The sequence below is a fragment of the Sorex araneus genome, chromosome X (assembly GCF_027595985.1).
Source record: "Sorex araneus isolate mSorAra2 chromosome X, mSorAra2.pri, whole genome shotgun sequence".
NCBI lineage: Eukaryota > Metazoa > Chordata > Mammalia > Eulipotyphla > Soricidae > Sorex > Sorex araneus.
In genome coordinates, this window is record NC_073313.1 from 148,252,933 (window position 1) to 148,265,362 (window position 12,430).

Here is a 12,430-nt window from a genome sequence, read left to right on the forward strand (position 1 = left end):
AAAATGGCAATACTCCCTAAAGCATTATACAGATTCAATGCGATCCCTATAAGTATACCCATGACATTCTTCAAAGAAATGGATCAAGCAATCCTAAAATTCATATGGAATAACAAACGTCCAAGGATAGCTAAAACAATTCTTGGGAAAAAGATGATGGGAGGCATCACCCTCCCCAACCTCAAACTTTACTACAAAGCAGTAACAATTAAAACAGCATGGTACTGGAACAAAGGCAGAGCCGTAGACCAATGGAACAGGGTGGAATATCCCTACACACAACCCCAAATGTATGACCATCTAATCTTTGATAAGGGAGCAAGAGATGTGAAGTGGAGCAAGGAAAGCCTCTTTAACAAATGGTGCTGGCACAACTGGACAACCACATGCAAAAAAATGGGTTTAGACCTTGACCTGACACCATGCACAAAAGTCAGATCAAAATGGATTAAAGACCTCAACATTAGACCACAAACCATAAGGTACATTGAAGACAAGGTCGGCGAAACCCTCCACGATATTGAAGATAAAGGTATCTTCAAAGGTGACACGGAACTAAGCAATCTAGGAAAAACAGAGATCAACAAATGGGACTACATTAAACTAAAAAGCTTCTGCACCGCAAGAGATACAGTGACCAGAATACAAAGACTATCTACAGAATGGGAAAGGATATTTACACAATACCCATAAGATAAGGGGTTGATATCAATGGTATATAAAGCACTGGTTGAACTCTACAAGAAGAAAACATCCAACCCCATCAAAAAATGGGGCGAAGAAATGAACAGAAACTTTACCAAGGAAGAAATACGAATGGCCAAAAGGCACATGAAAAAGTGCTCTGCATCACTAATCATCAGAGAGATGCAGATCAAAACAACCATGAGATACCACCTCACACCACAGAGACTAGCACACATCCAAAAGAACAAAAGCAACCGCTGTTGGAGAGGATGTGGGGAGAAAGGGACCCTTCTTCACTGCTGGTGGGAATGCCGACTGGTTCAGCCCTTCTGGAAATCAATTTGGACGACTCTCAAAAAATTAGATATTGAATTCCCATTTGACCCAGCAATACCACTGCTGGGAATATATCCCAGAGAGGCAAAAAAGTACAATCGAAACAACATCTGCACATGTATGTTCATCGCAGCACTGTTTACAATAGCCAGAATCTGGAAAAAACCCGAATGCCCCAGAACGGATGACTGGTTGAGGAAACTTTGGTACATCTATACAATGGAATACTATGCAGCTGTTAGAAAAAAGGAGGTCAAGAATTTTGTAGTCAAGTGGATGGGCATGAAAAGTTTCATGCTGAGTGAAATGAGTCAGAAAGAGAGAGACAGACATAGAAAGATTGCACTCATCTATGGTATATAGAATAACAGAGTGGGAGACTAACACCCAAGAACTGTAGAAATAAGTACCAGGAGGTTGACTCCATGGCTTCGAGGCTGGCCTCACGTTCCGGGGAAAGGTCAACTCAGAGAAGCGATCACCAACTACATTGTAGTCGAAGGCCATGTGGGGGAAGGGAGTTGCGGGCTGAATGACGGCTAGAGACTGAGCACAGCGGCCACTCAACACCTTTATTGCAAACCACAACAGCTAATTAGAGAGAGAAAACAGAAGGGAATGCCTTGCCACAGTGGCAGGGTGGGGTGGGGGGGGGAGATGGGATTGGGGAGGGTGGGAGGGACACTGGGTTTACGGGTGGTGAAGAATGGGCACTGGTGAAGGGATGGGTTCCCAAACTTTGTATGAGGGAAGTATAAGCACAAAAGTTTATAAATCGGTAACTGTATAAAAAAATAATAATAAATAAATAAATAAATAAATAAATAAATAAAAAAGATTTCTGCTCCACCTATCTTTTACCTCCACTCCACCACATACAATGCAGTATACTGCCTTGTTGCAACATAATACAACACTTAACCATTCAACAATGGATTAGTTCACATGAGTTCATTATTTCAAATGGGCCATTATCATGGGGTAAGAAGTTAGCACCAGGTTTATCTGTACATTTTATTAGAAAGTCAAATGCAAGTTAACAACTATTATCATTTATCAAACTGAACACTCAGATACCCTGACTTAAAAGAAGCTAGGAAAGTATCTTGCCTTGAACCGGTAACATTCTTTTCCAGAACAAATGTTAGCAGATTGCTTGTGTACTAGTTAGAAAGATCTCCTGTTCATGCTCGGAGTTCTTGCAGAGTCTAAGAAGTATTCAGCCCTACCTGGTCCTCCCTGTGAATCTCAGAAACCATGAGGGCCCTCTATCCTTGATGTGTGCGGGGACATCTATAGTAGAGTGACCTGAACTATTAAAGGGAAAGAAAACTGAGGAGAGAAAACAAAATTCTAAAGTCCCCAACTAAAGTTTCATTTTATTTTTAATATATACTTATTTTTAGTTATTACATCGTGATTTCCAAAGTAGTTTATAATAGAACCATTTCAGACACAGAATTTTGAAACCAGTGTCCCCAGGGTCTCTGCTATCCCTTAACCTGCCCTATTTTCAGACCTATTACATATTTATTTCATATTACTTGCTCCAACAAAATTTAAAGAAATAGCAAATAGAATTACCAGAATATATGTGGGTATGGTGCCGCCAATAGGTAAACCTGTACCTGCAGGGTGAGAGCATCAGCAGCTTGATGGTGACATATAGGCTTTCTGACACCCCAAAATTGCCGCTGTGCCTTTGACTGGACCCTAACAACTTGGGACCAAGTTTACAAAGAAACTAAATGGCCAAAAGTTAGGTATGTGGGAGCCATGCCCACAAACCACCTCCAGCTCAGCTATACAAGCTCATTTCAGAGACCCGTAGATAAATATTGAAAGAAATCAAAAGCCACAGTTATTCACAGACCCACGCATGGTTGAACATACTGGGGTAAATTGGAGGGGAACAGGTTGGCCTGTGCCTGCCCAAGCAGAGCTCCCAGCAGCAATTTGCTTCCACAATCTAAAATTGCTGCCATACCTCCGCCTGATTCCACCATCTCAGGACAGACCTCACCAAGGTATAATCTACTGAAAATTAGAGTATGTGGGTTTATCTATTTATTTATTTATTTATTTATTTTTGCTTTTTGGGTCACACCCGGTGATGCACAGGGGTTACTCCTGGCTCTGCACTCAGGAATTACCCTTGGCGGTGCCAGGGGACCATATGGGATTCTGGGATTCGAACCCGGGTTGGCCACGTGCAAGGCAAACACCCTACCCACTGTGTTATCGCTCCAGCTCTGGTATGTGGGTTTTGTAACTGAAATCTCCAGGCTTTCATGAAGTTGGGCTATGCTACCACCCCCCACTTCCCAATACACATGGAAGCACTGACATGCTTCCCCCACAAACCAACTCCATTGCCACCCTGTAAACTCTTTTACTGGCCTTGCCTCAGAGACCTATAAATAAATCTCAAAATATATCAAAAGCCAGAGACACAGCAGCGAGTTCTGGAAGACTCCACAGAGCCAGATATCTCTCCAGGCCCCATACCAAGCCAATTCTACAGAGACACCCTTGACAGGGCAGGTGCAGTCTCCTTGCCTGTTTCAGATGGAATCTGGTGACCAAGAGCTTCCACAAGCAATTCCCAGGTATGCTGGTTCCAGGACTAAATCTCTGTGCTGCATGGTGGCAGAGGCACTGGGATGTCCCTCCCTGGCTACCTGCCTGCTGCTCAGCCTGGCTGTCACCCTACAATGTGCTTCTGGGAGCCATCTTAGCGCACCAACAGCCCTGGCCCAGAGATGCCCAATTGAATCCCAAAATGGCTTAGTGCCCTACAGAAATTCCTCTGGAATTCAAACTATCTAGGATTCTAGAAGGGCATGGCCACGGCACCCATGATATTCAAAATGGGCAATAGACAATAAATGAACTAGCATCTGGCCCTGGCAGTCACGCTTGAATGGTGGTGGGAAAATTTGAGCAAAACATAATGCCCAAAAGTAGAGAGACAGTACTGAGGAAATTGCCTGCAATGAAGGCAGGGTGAGGATTGGGACAGGGGGGATACACTGGGGACACTGGTAGCGGAAGGTGTGCACTGGTGGAGGGATGGGTGCTGGATCATTGTACAGCTGAATCTCGAAAATGAAAGTTTTGTAACTGTATTTCATGGTGATTCAAATAAAAAAAGTAATGTGGAGTTCATGCCCAATTCAATCAGCTTAATCAATGGTTGAATAAATAGCAGTACTCCTACATTTAAAAAAAATAACTACCAGAAGATAAATCAATAAAATTTAATTTGCAGTGATTTATTGTTATGTTTTTAACTTTTCTTAATGTAGTAGAGTTCAGTCATATACACCATATTGAATAGTACCACATGATGGGAATTTTTTCTTGCCCTTTAAAGGATCCCTTTTAATGCTTCTTATAAAACTGGTTTCAAGGCTATGAATTCCCAGAACCTATCCATAAAGCTCTGTCCAGTTCTTTCAAATCTTAATGATAATCTAGTTGGAGAGCGTATTATTGGTGAGATGCTCAGTTCACTGAGTTTTTGAACTATATATTTCCATATTCTTTTGGCCTGTGGAGTCTCATTTCATAGATCTAGTATACATCATATGGACTTCCCTTTTATCTGAGTTCCCTTTTTAATCTCCTCCTTTCAATATTCTGTCTTTATTTTATGTTTTGTCATTTTGAATATAATGTATGTTGGGGTTTTCCTAATTGGGTCTATTTTCATTGGTACACTTTGGGCCTATTGATTCTCGATGCCTATAATCATCAACTCTGGAAGTTCTTATGAATGATTTTTTTTATTGTTTTCTCACACTTGCCGTCCTCTTCTTCAGGGACTATAATGATTATTATGCTGTTCCTTTTGAAATTATCCCCTAGTTCTCTAGTATGTTGTTCATTTTTTAAAAAATTTTTAATGGAATCGCCATTTGGAAAGTTACAAAGATTTCAGGCTTAAGTTTCAGTTATACAATGCTCGAACACTCATCCCTTCACCAGTGCACATATTCCACCACCAAGAATCATAGTATAGGTCCCCCCATCCCCCACTACCCCTCACCTGTGTAGCTGATAAATTTTACTTTACTTTCTCTTTAATTTGATTACAATCAATATTTCAACTAAAACCTCACTATTATTGTTTGGAGTTTTCCCCCACAAAATCAGACCTGCTGAAAAGGAAACATTTAATAATTTGTTTTCCATTGCTGAGAATGAAAAGACATGAGGCCGCTATTGCAGCTGCATGGCTTTGGATTTCTGTATTTTAGTATTTTAGTAACTAAGTCCAGAGAAATTTCTGCCAGAAATTACATCATTGCAAGCTCATACCTCTCTGCTACTTTATATTCCACATATGAGTGCAATCTATCTATGCCTGTCTCTTTCTTTCTCACTCATTTCACTCAATTGTATGGTGTTTATTTCTTTGCAGACTATTTTCTACTTTCTGTTTTTCCATAGAGGTTTCCTCCTTCTCATCTTGGAGCTCATCAATATTTTGCTGAGCTTCTTGTATTCTCTTATTCAGCATTTCTATTGGCTATTTTATATCACCTACCATATTATTCATTTCCTTCATTTATGACTGTAATATGTTTTTTATTTCACCTTTCTTGTACTTTGCTATTTACTTGTGCTATTGTTTCTTTGAACTCATTGGACATCCTCATCATAGTGTCATTAAAGACACTGTCTGATGATTTATTGGTGATGTTTATGTCTTTGATGATATTATTTTTGCTCATATATCTTTGTAGTTTCCTACATGTTTCCCCCATTGGTTCTAGTGTTCTTTGCCAGGGGTGAGATTTTGTAGTTGAAGAGGAGGATGTTAAGGGAATAGCTAGAGGTTACTCTCTATCTTTTCTCCTTGTCTTCACTGAATGACTCGAAGAATAACTGTGAGCAGCATTTAATTTGTTAAGTAGATATATTTTGAGGCTGTTTATGTTACTGTGCACAGTGGCAGATGTATTATGGCCATTAATATGATGTTAATTGGATGTTGATGCTTCTAGGACCAACACGGAGTTCACGGGCTCTTCCTCTCTGCTGGAGCTCTGCCTACCGTTCAAAATAGGCTCAGAAATATTACCCAGAGATGAACATCACCTAGGATAGTGGAGTAGCAAGTAGAAGATCCCCAAATCTAGTTTAAAATAACAGTAAAATTGTATTTGATGAATAAGTGTGGCATTCTGTAGCTTGCAAGGGTATGTGTGGTGATGGTGGTGGTGGAAAGTGAGTAAGAAGCTTATGACCACAGTTAATTTTGTCTTTTAGAATAGAAGTGTATTTATAAACATAAAATGAAGGTGGACATGGCCCATGGCAAACTCTCACAGGCCATTTTATAGTTTCTTTCCTTCAAGAAATAAGTGCTGGCCAACATTCATTATGAAAAAGGGTTGATCATCACTTATTATTAGAGAAATGGACATTAAAACAGCAAAAATTATATCATCTTACAATAGTATAAATGGGTTATTTCAAAAAATCTGAAAACCACATACACTTGGTAGGAAGTATTTCACTTACACACAAGTCCTCATGGTTGGAAAGTATGGTTTCAAGGACCCAGCGTTTCTGGGCTCCTGAGAATCTTGACCCCAGTGGATTGAAAGGGCATGTGCCAGAAGTGTAGGAGAGTAAACCTCAACAAGAGGTGATACTGGAGAACAACCTGAGTCCCCTAAGAAAGTGTCTCCAAGGGTACCAGTGTGCAGTTTAGGGAGTTCCTATTACTATTTCCACAGATCTTGCTGAAGGTTAGTTAGACCAGCGGTGGGCATGGGCTTCTGAGCAACAAGGAGCACAGACTAGGAAAAAAAAGGTGAGAGCTTACAGGAATATTTTTCTTGTGGGCCAGGAAGCTGGCAGCAGGTTCTAACACAGACTCTGTAATGCATGCTGCATGACCCTAATGCCTTCTCTAATATATCAGACCAGCTGTGGGCATAGTCTTCTGAGAGGGCAGCCTAGACGCCACCAGTTAATCTCATACACAATATCCCATAAGATCCACAAATTGGCCTCTTATATAGAATTCTCACCAGGGCAGCCTGCCTACCCCAATCACATTACCCAATAGTCCATAAGTCCTACTCCAATCAACATTCCCCCTCAAAACACAAAATTAATGGTGTGTGCAAGAAACAATACAACCCCAGTGAAAAAGTAACAGTAAGTTCATGCCAAGGAACACATTCCCTGACTAGTGCAATAGGCTCCATAAAAATACAAAGGATCATCAAATTGCAAGGAAGCTTTCTTGATAATAGAAGAAGAGATTACCACCCTCCAAACTACTTGAGAACCCCCACTCTGGCACTGAAGGAGGGAAGTTGGCAGTGTATTGGAAAGAACCACCTTCACACTACCACAGGGACCATAGAGGAAAAGTGCAGAACTGTACCATGAGGAGTGGATGAAGCTAAAAGCCCAGAATCCTCAACAAGGAATACCCACATGCATAATCCCTCTGATAAAGAATTCAGAGACAAAATGGTAAAGATGTTTAAAAAGTTCATAGAAACCTTTACTGTAAAGGAGGATATGATAGAAAAAAGTGGAATGGAGAGCTAATAAAATATAGGAGGATATGAGAGCAAAAATAAGAAAACTACAAGCATTAAAAATGGTTGATGAAATGAAAATTCAATGGATGCCCTAAACAGTAGAGTAACAGAAGCTGAAGACAGTCAGCTTGAATATGAGATGAAGAAAATATCCAGGCAACAGCAGAAGATGGAAAAACACTTCAAAATGACCCAAGGGTAGGCAAAAGAACAATGGGATGAAATCAAGAGGTGCGACATAAGAATGATTAGAATCACAAAGGGGTGGGAAGGAAACCCCAATGTGGAAGTAACAGTCAAAGTAACTTTTACAAAAAAAAATTTACAAAAAAGTTACAAAAGTAACTTTTTAACATTGTTGAAAAGTTCTCATAGCTGGAGAAATTAGGCATCCAGATCCAAAATATACAAAAGGTACTAATTAAAATAAATCCTAGTACTAAAACTCCAAGATGTACCCTAATTAGAATGATGAAAACTATAGATAGAGTTACAATATTTAAAGCTGGAAGCTCAGAGAAGGAGATTAAATACAAAGGAGCATCCCTAAGATATATTATAGACCTATTGAATGAAAACGTCTGGGCCAGAGAACAATGGTAGGATACAGTTTAAAAGCAATGAAATGAAGGCCTCAGCAAGCTCCCCTCTCATTCAGACATGAAGTAATACTACAAAACTTGATGGATATACAATAGATCAGGAACTTCATAGACTTAAAAACAACCTTGAAAGAAAATGAAGGGGTTACTGTAAGATGGAAAAAAACCCACAAACACAAAAAACTTCTAAAGAAAGATGACACAAAACCTTATGACCGTAATTTCTTTCAGTGTCATTGGTTGAAATGCACCAAGAGATAGAGTGACCAAAAAATCACACTTTTCAAAGAAAAACATCAAACACTCCTGAAATTCATATGAAATAAAAAAACCACGAATAGCTAAGGTAATTTTGGGAGGCAAAAGATGGGAGGCATCACTCTCTCCAACCTCAAACTGTACAACAGAACAGTAGTAATTAAAACAGCACAGTGTTGGAATAAAGACAGACATGAAAATCAAAGGAATGGAGTTGAGCATGCTGATACAGACCCTCAACTATATAACATTTAATCTTTAATAAGGAAGCAAAAATTACGAATCTAATCAAGTAAACATCTTTAGGGTCATATGTCCTTCTCTCCTGGAAGGGAGAATAACATGATGTTCGCCATAACCATGTCAATGAACCCCGCACCATGCTGCTTCATTCGGGCTTCCTGGAGGGGGGTGAGTGAGACCCCTCCCCACCTCAAGGGACCCAGCCCTGGCAGCTGAAAACCACCAGAACTCAACCACCACCATGCTCATGGCTGCATTCCACATAATCGGGCCAAGCCTCACCCACAAGTGAACCTATTCCTGGATCACAGGACTCTTCATACCTCACATCCCACCTGTATTCCAAGAACACCATACTTGATGGTCTTCAAAGTAGGAGGAATCTTACAGGGAAACATTTTTACATACATATGTATATATATGTATATATATATACATATATATACATATATATGTATATATATATATATGGCAGGTGTTGAGAATACTTTTCCCGGCATCCTCTGCATCAGCCAACACTTTTTGAGGTCTTAATTTATCACTTCTCTGCACAGCTTTGTGAGCTCAGACCTTAGCTTGTGATTGCCTGAGGCTCACACAAACCACGTTGCTGAATGAGCTCAAGAGTTTCCGAAGACAGGCATCTTTTTGTAGCATTCTCACTCTCAGCCTTCCTCGCATAGTCATGGAGGTGCTGAACCAGTCGATCGTATACCTCATCTATGTTGTCAACAATGGCATCTTCCCATATTGCTGCAATAGTGCCAAAGAACTCCCAGATAGTAGTCATTCTGGGAGTTCTTTTCTTAAACTTTGAGGCCCTTTCTCCCTATTCCCTGAAGTAGAATTTCGCATGAAGGAGATGGTGATCTGATCCCGTTTGGAATTTTGGGACAACAGCGACATTGGTCAGGCAAAAAAACTGTTGATTGAATATGATATGGTCAATTTTGATGTGGAACTGTCCCCCGGGAGACTCCCATGTCCAACATTTAGATTCGGCCTTCTGGAACTGCGAGTTACCATGGATGGTCTTGGTTGACATGATAAACTCAGTCTCTCACCTTGTTCATTCCATTCTAGGCCATGGGTCCAGATGCGGAGTTCTTCAGGCGATCTTTTGAGTCCTGTCTTGGCATTAAAATCACCAACAATGACCTTAGAAGGTGTTTTCCTTGTAGAAGAAAAAGTATTCGAAACACCCACCTGTCCTTTGCCAACTACAAGACCAAGATGACTGCCCTCCGACATCCTGATCTATTACATCTTCCGAAGGGCAATGGAGAAGATTGTCCATGACAGAAGATTCTACTCGGATCTCTTCAATAGCCAAGTCCACCTGCCACATACCAAATTCCACAGAATGCATATGTCATTCCCAGCGTTCTCCCTTCTGAAATCTGACAAGCCATTTTGTCCATAAAGACGCGTACAGCACCTGATCCAGACAAGGTCAGACCCAAACACCTGAAGAATCTGCTGCCAGTACTTGTCAATACACTGGCTTGGCTCTTCACAGGCTACAGGTCTGAATGCATGGTTCCGTCCCAATGGAAAAACAGCAACAAGAAGGGAGGTATCCAGGACATCACCAACTCTTGCCGAATCTGCCTGTTGTCCGTAGTCTACAAGTTATTCACTCGAGTTATCCTGAATAGGATTGGCAGAACACTAGATGAAGGACAACCATGTGAGCAAGCCAGGTTCTGGAAAGGATTCAGCAAATCGACCATATCCACATGGTGACCCAGCTCATTGAGGTTTTGCAAGAGTTCAAGATGCCACTCTGTCTAACCTTCATTGATTTAAGGAAGGCCTTTTTTTTTTTTGCTTTTGCTTTTTGGGTTACACCCGGTGATGCACAGGGGTTATCTCTGGCTCTGCACTCAGGAATTACCCCTGACAGTGGTCAGGGGACCATATAGGATGTTGGAAATCAAACCCGGGTTGTCCGCGTGCAAGGTCAATGTCCTACTCGCTGTGCTATCGCTCCAGCCCCGATTTAAGGAAGGCCTTTGATTCTGTTGAGATTGAAGCAGTCATCGAAGCCCTAGCCAAATAGGGCATTCAAAGTCAGTACATCAGGATCCTTTGTGATCTGTATTACAAATTCAACCCCAGGATCTCACCATTCTACAAGGAAGTGATCATTGACGTAGAGAGGGGTTGGGCAGGGTGATACCATTTCACTGAAAATCTTCTGTGCCACCCTCAAGAACGTCATGCAGTGACTGGAATGGGAAAGAATGGGAGTGAGGATATATGGTCAGCAACTACACCACCTCTGTTTCACTGATGACATCATTCTAATAACACCAAACATTAGTCAAGCGGCACAGATGCTGGCCGAATTCGACCTTGAGTGTGGAAAGGTTGGACTGCAGCTGAAACTCATGAAGACAATGTTCATGAGAAACAGACTAATCCCTGGCATTTCATTTGCTCTCAATTGAAAGACATCTCCGAATGAAGCAGTTATGTGTATCTAGGTCGAGAACTCAACATGACGAAAGACTTGGCACCAGAGCTGCTCAGGAGAAAGAGAGCTGTGTGGAACTACTTCAAGAGCATCGAAGAAGTTGTTAAGAGGACAAAGAACCTCCAGCTCCAGGCACATCTTTTCGACTCCACACTTCTTCCTGCAATAAGATATGCCTCAGACACTTGGACCCTACGAAAACAGTATGAGAATGCTATTCAGGTTTCCCAAAGAGGAATCAAAAAGCTATGCTTGGAGTATCACTTTTCACTCAAGTGAGAGTAGGAATCCGGAGTTCTGACCTCCATTGATGATCGAGGATCAGGGATGCTGCCTCGTTTGCCAAGGCGTCGAAAATCAGATGGGCCAGACTCGTAATGTGATTTGGAGATGATCGCTGGACCAGATTCATTACCAACTGGATTCCACGGGATGCCAAAATAACGCCTGGCTGCTCACCTACAAGATGGTCAGACTTCTTGTCAAGACTCTGAATGAACTGTTTGATGCTCTTTGTATTCCTGGAGCGAGCAAATGCCATTGGGCTACACTAGCACGCGACAGGCACAAATGGAGACATTACGGGCGCCTGCTTGATCAAATTGATGAACAATGGGTTGAGAAGTGATACAATGATACAAGTGAACCTAGCCTGAAATCTTTGGTCTGGAATATACAGTGAGATGTACCCAGGAAGAACCAAACTTTAAGCTTAATATATCTCTTACTGTGCTCATACAAAATGACATTGCTAGAAATATAGGAATATAGAAGTATATTTACTGTTTAAGTGTATTACAAGCTGAGTAGAAAGCAATACACCCTAGATGAAATCCTGCCCTTGGGTGGATCTCCTACTAATCTAGACTAATCTCTTTAGATGAGATTTTGTCCTTCAGAAGGAGTGGCCTTTATCTCTCATTGTTGATTTATTAATGTTCAACCCCACCTTTATATCCGCACCCTTCGTGATTTCTATATAACTGTGCAGTAAGGGGTTGTTGAGGAGTTGCAGAAGGAGATCAGAGACTAAAAGAGGGAGTTGCAGAGGGAGACATACTGAGGACTGAAGATGACGAAGCAAGACTGAAAACTGAGATGAAGAGGAAGACAATGGCAGAGGGAGTTGCAGAGATAGAGAGTAAAAAGGAGTTTCAGAGGAAGACTGAGACTGAGGAAGATAGAGGCAGGAGACTGAAGAGGAAGGCAAAGATTTGGGTATAGCGAAGACACCAAAAATTGACATCTAGTGA